Source organism: Nannospalax galili, unplaced genomic scaffold (genome assembly GCF_000622305.1).
Source record: "Nannospalax galili isolate Female #2095 unplaced genomic scaffold, S.galili_v1.0 scaffold603, whole genome shotgun sequence".
In the NCBI taxonomy this organism is placed as follows: domain Eukaryota; kingdom Metazoa; phylum Chordata; class Mammalia; order Rodentia; family Spalacidae; genus Nannospalax; species Nannospalax galili.
This window is the reverse complement of record NW_008351177.1, coordinates 1,317,593-1,324,138: the sequence shown is the minus strand read 5'-3', so window position 1 is coordinate 1,324,138 and position 6,546 is coordinate 1,317,593.

Genomic DNA, 6,546 nt, shown 5'->3' with positions numbered 1-6,546 from the left:
ACACACACACTAATAACTCGCCTGGGAAGAATCCCATTTGGTCATGGTACATAATTCTTTTATGTTCCTGGATTTGCTTGGGGAATTTTTGTTCTTTATTCTTAATAGGTGTGGGTCTGCAGCTCTGTGTGGTGCTGATTTGTATTGTCCAGTATCACAGTAAGCATGGCCTTACTGAATGAGCCTAGAAATGTTCCATCCTCATCCTCACTTTGAAAGAATCCATGAAGAATTGCTAGTAATTAGCATCTTTTTTTTCCTTGGACAATCTAGCTAAATACCTAAAGGTTTGTTGGTTTTGTTAGTACTTTCAAAATCACATTTTCTCTTTATTTTCTTGATAGGCTCTACATTTTTAAATTCTTCCATTAATTTTTATTTTTTTATTATTTGCCTCCATATGTTTCTGTTAGATTTAGTTTGAATTCCATTTCCCTATATCTTATGGTAGACAGCTATGTTGTGGCCTGGAGTACTTTATCCTTTTTAATACAAATGTTTAGAGTACTTTCTTTTTTGCTAAGTAATGCTTTAGTTACATCCTTGTTACATCTAAACAGGTGTGTGTGTTTTGATGAAGGTGTGAATTCCTTTCTGGGGTTACTTATTTCCTAAGGAATGGGCCAGGAAGCAGTGACTTCCATCAGCTTCTATCATCAGTGAATTGTGTCACTTTGTTCATACATATTTGAAGTCTTGGGTTTTTGTTGCTGTTCCTTTTGAGACAGGACTTCATAGTGTATCCCAGGCTGGATTCAAACACCAGACAAGACTCCATCTCAGTGCCCCCTCTCCCTCCATGAGTACAAGGATTACCAGTGTAAGCTACCACTCTTGGCTCCAATAATTTTTACTTTGCTCTTACATTTAACTTGGTATATTTGTTACTGAACCACTGCTGGCATTGTATTATTAACTAAAGGCCAGGGTTTTGTGAACATTTCCTTAGCTGCTCCACCTAAAGCTCTATTTCTGTCCTAGGATCCCATGCAGGACAGTATGTTATACTGATCTTCAGGTTTGCTTAGGTCCTTCCTAGCTGTGATAGTTCCTCAGAAGCTCATCACTTTTGGTGACCTTTGAGAAATACCCTTCAGATACTTTATGCCATAGGATGCCACCTTCTCTGATTTATCTGATGTTTAACTCACAATTACATTAATACATGTTGTTTTCCATCTTTGAAATATAACTTTTCCTGGAATCCAGTTTAAAATTGTTAAATTTTATTTATTTACTGATTGATTGATTGTGTGTGTGTGTGTGTGTGTGTGTGTGTGTGTGTGCACATCTGCACGCATGCCAGTCACAACATACTTGTGGTAGATAAAGGACAACTTCTGCAGGAGTTCTCTTCTCTCCCTCTACCACGGGAAACTTGTGAGTAGAACTCAGATGGGCAGGCTTGACAGCAAGTGCCTTTACCTACTGACCCATCTCCCCAGTCCCAGATATGCAGGTTTTAGTTAACAGCTCTGCCTTTGCAGTCACCTTTATTCCTCCTCAGTTATTTTGTCTTCCTTTAAGATTTCCTCCTTGTGTCTTTCTACAGTTATAACATGATGGGCCAGGATAGACAGGCCTTTATTGTTAACCTACTTGAAATTTATTTTCCATTTTTATTCATAAATTTTCTCATGTGTGGGGCTCTCTGTCATTGTTTCTTGAACAATCTCCTCTTTTTTTTTTTTTTTTTACTGTCCTGCTACTGTCATTATTGATAGGCTGAGAAAATTCAAGTCCTGATATGGCTGAGTTCCAGGTTTCAGTCATTCATTTTCCTATTTTATTTCAGTCATTCCAATTGCATCATCTTTGTGGATGGCTGTGTAAATTCACTGATTCCTCTTCTAAGTCAGTTTTTGCAACTTTGAGGTCTTCATTTTAGCTGTATCACTTTTCAATCTCAACAGTTACATTTTTAATCTTTTGTAATAATTGTAACGACTTCATTCCTGTTCTGTATTTGATGAGCCATTGTCATGACATCTTCCTTTAATTCTTCTTTCTTTTTTTTTTGACAGGGCCATCATAAAGTAGCCTATGTTGGCCTTGAACTTGCAATCCTCTTTGATGTTGGGATGGAAAGGCATGTGCCACTGATGAGGACAGGAGAGAGAAATGGGGCACTTGTTTACAGAGTCTCTGCAATGTAGCAATGTTAAGTCAGCCTGCTTTCCTGAGTTACTTCTTTTCTTTTAATCTATTTTCCAAAACCTGGGCCTGCTTTTGCTGACACTCGAGGCTTTCTCTCTTTCCCTGAAGCTCCTCACTCTCTCCTGTCATGGGAATGTTTGCTGTGTGACTGCTTGATGAACATGCTTGACCATAACTCAAAATACATGGCCTCACTCTCTCTTCATCTCCCTGTTCCTGAAAGATGCGGTAAGTTACAGCTTGCCTGCTCTGTCTTTTGTCTCTTAAACTATAATAAAATGGGTCCGGAGGTTTCTTTCCATCTGTTTCTAAAAAAACCTAAAAGAGAACCACTTTCCTGGTAACACCACCACATTGTGCATCCTTTAATTTTCTCTCCCCACATCCTCACTACATATAAATAGATGCATACACACATAAATAAATATATAGACATAATTAGATAGAGAGGAAGAGACAGAGAGTGCTTGGTACCTTTTTATTGCTGTGATAAAAACATTCTGACCTAAAACAACTTGAGATGGAAAGGTTCTGATAATCCAACATTGAAGGAGGCCAGGGCAGGAACTCAGGCAAGACAAGAACCTGCGGGAGGAACAATTCAAACCATGGAGGAATGCAGCTTTCTGACTTGCTTACCCCTGGCTTCCTAAGCTACTTTTCTTATATACCAGGCCTATCTACCCAGAGCCATTACCATGCAAAGGAGGCTGAGCCTTCCTGCATCAACCCAGCAATGAAGAAAATTCCCCACAGACAGGCTCATAGGCCAATGTGTTGGAGATAAGTCCTCAGTTGAGGCTCCCTCTTCTGTGGTACCCCTAGTGTGTGTCAAGTTGACAAAGATTAACCCCCATAGATATTCACTTTTTGTGGTGTTGTAAGTAGAACCCAATTCCTACACATGCTAAGTAGGACTCTCCCATTGATCTGTACCCTCAGGCATAATTCTTGGGCATATTTTTCTTTAGTTTTGCAACATTATTAATGATCATTGATTTGATGGATTTTGGCTGTTGAATACTGCTTCTAGGCTCCCTCACAGTCAGTTTTTTGCCCCAAACCACTCTCCCAACCCTTGCAACATGCGTAGTCAAGTATTCCTCTTTCTTTGAATGCTTATATTTTTATTAAGAATTGAATACTTAAAAAAAATCATTGTGTTAATTCTAAAGAACCACTTCCATTCACTCCTCTGGAGTTTAGGGGTATGATGGTTACTTTTCATTGTCAACTTAATACAGTCTAGAATCCCTTGTGAGAAAGTCCTTCAAGAATGTCTGTGCTGGATTTTCTTAACTACATTAATTGCTGTAGGAAGACCACCCACTGTGGGCAGCCATTCCCTAGGTTTGGGAGTCCAAGATTTGATGAAAAAGGAAAAAGCTAGCTGAGCAGTAGTATACGCATATTAACCCTTTGCTTCCTATGATACGGTGGCTTCCAGAGTCTGCCACCTTGACTTTCCTGCAGTCAAATAAACGCTTTCTCCATCTATTAAGTTTCTTTTTTCAGGTATTTTGTCATAGCAACACAAAAGAACTAAGAGAGGTGGTTTTGTCCCTCATTTGCTGTGCAGTTTGCATGATCATTTCAGTGAAGGCTGCATGTGAATCCCTTGATATTCCCAGCTCTGAGCTCGTATCCTGGCCATGGTGTATGCCCTCTGCATGGCTGAGTTTTAATGAAGTCCCTATAGATTTCTGTTTAGTCTATTAAACTGCCTGCCTGTTGTAGTGTCACATACAGATGTTAATATTCCAAAATACCGATTCAATTGCTCTGTGCCCCCAGACATAAATTGCTCCCCTGAAGTTTGAGCCTACTGCATTCAAGTTCTTTTGTGGAAACAATTTTGGGAGCGGTCTTCTTCTAACAGTGCGTTCTTCTCAGCGGCCTCTCCTGCTTTTTCTCTGGTGTGTGTTTGGGATAGTGCTTAGCTCGCTCACTTTGGAACTCTAATCTTCACCTATTTACTTTACACCAAAAATCTCCACTGATTTGGAGAGACTGTGAGTCTTGGATGCCTCAATTTTATGCATTAAATTAAGTTGGCCAGCTCAGTTGGGGACAGAAGATGGCTTCTCTTCTTACGCCTGCATTTTACCCTGAGAATATCTCTAGGCCACTGTTCTGAACAGGAAGTCAGGCAGTAGCATCCTCTTCTGTGAGTTGGGGCTAGGTAAGGAAGGTAATATCTGGGTTCCTTTCCAAGTTCTTTAGGCCTAAAATTTCTACCCATGTGAGATGAGATAAGGTGAACTTACCCTTCTGCTTCTGAAATTGGACTCCAGTCAGGTGGGAACCAGGATACAAAGGGAGAGATAGACTACCTCTTGTACATCACAGACACAGGTGAGATGGGATAGTCTTGTCCATATTTAGCTCCTGTCACACTGATTGTGGGTGGAGGTCCAGAAGATGTGGCTCTAGAACCCCTGGAACTCACTATGCAGACCAGGCTACCCTTGATCTCACAGAGATCCACTTGCTTCTGCCCCCTGAGTGCTAAGATTAAAAGCATGGGCCACCACACCCAGCTGGAGAGGAATATTTTTTTATTTTGTTTTTATGCATATGTGTGTATTGCCTGCATGTAGGTAAGTGTACCTGTGTCATGCAATGCCCACAGAAGACAGAAGAGGCCGTTGAATCCCCTGGAACTGGAGTTACGGACAGTTGTTAGCTGCCATGTGGGCGCTGGGATTCAAACCCGGGTCTTCTGCAAGAACAATCAGTGTTCTTAACTGCTGAGCCATCTCTCCAGCCCAGGAATTTCTTTTTTAACGTATGTTTTTATTGAACTATTGTGAAATTCATATAAAATATCTTAATCATCTGTACCCTCTCCCCCATCTGCATCCTCCCAGAGCCGCCTCACCAGATTATGCATTCTATCATATATGCTAAGGCCTATTGCGTCAAATTAGTGTACCCAGAGGTCCCTCAGTAGAAACTCATCCACTGCGGTCTAGTCAGCTTATCTGGAGACTCTCCCTTAGAGATCAACTCTCCCTGACCTAGCAGTAGTTAGTTCTTTTGCTAATGTTGGGGCCTGCTGCCCATTTCCTCAGTTCTATGCTGAGATTTTTGTCTGCTTGAGTCTGCACGGGTCTTGTGCACACCGACACCATTGCTGTAGGTTCATATGAGCAAGGTTCCAGGAGCCTGTAAGACTGCTTCCATACGGCCATGCACCTTCTCCCCTGGCTCTTACGATCTTTCTGCCCCCTCTTCCACAATGGTCCCTGAGCCCTGGGTGTGTGAAGTTTAATATAGGAGTTCTGTCCAAGGACCCACACTCTGCAGACTCTTACTTGCTATGCTTTTGTCAGTTGCGGTTTTATGTGTTGGTTGCCCTCTGTTGCATGAGGGAGCGTCATTGATGAGAGTTGAGAGATGCATTAGTGTTCTCTCTACCCCTGTTTCACTGTGCTCCGTGAGCCTTAGGTGTAGAGGTTCCATGGTAGATGTGTCAGTTAGGGTTGGGCATCTCACAGACACTTAGTCTCTGTGTCTGACCAGTTGTGGAACTCTGTAATCATCTCTGTCTGTTGCATAAGAAGCTTTTTTGATGAGTGGTGACTGCCATAATTGCCTGTAAATGTAAGGATACGTATTCAGCATGCAGTAAGAAATTACAATTGTTTAGGGCTGTGACAGCCTTGGGGTTTTCTCTAAAATCTATGACTTCTCCAGCCATGTGTATTTGGCTATGATTGTAGTACCACACATAACTCTTCATTTGCTGTGTGAACTTGGCAATCTCTAATGACTTTTCACTGTTATTTTTATAATTGGATTTCATCAGTTGTGGCCTGTAGGGCTTGTCACACTGTAATTAAATAAGTAAATTTAGGGCCTGGAGAGATAGCTCAAGAGTTGAGAGTGCATGCTGCTCTTCCAGAGGACCAAAGTTCAATTCCCAGCACCCACATTGGCCAGCTCACAATCACCCGTAACTCCAGCTCCAGAGGATCTGATGCCCTCTTGTAGCCTCTGTAGGCAGGTATACACACACACACAGACAGACGCACAGATGCACAGACACAGACACACACAGATACACACACATACACACTCATACACAATTAAAAATAAATTACAATTTTTTTCATTTTTTATTTAGTTTTACATTTTTAATTGAGCTTTTGTAATTTCATATATCAGTTCTTAATCAAATTTTGACTCCCTTCCCAGTTCATGCCCCTCATTCTCCCACTGTACCTCATGTATTCTGCCATGCATGATAAGAATTATTCATGAGGCGTTTCTACTCAAACGTCCTTCAGTGTCAGTTCATATACTGGAGTCTAGTCAGCCCAACTAGTGATCATATGTAATGCTTTCCCTTACCTAGTAGCAATCAATCTCTAATAGTTCTCAGTA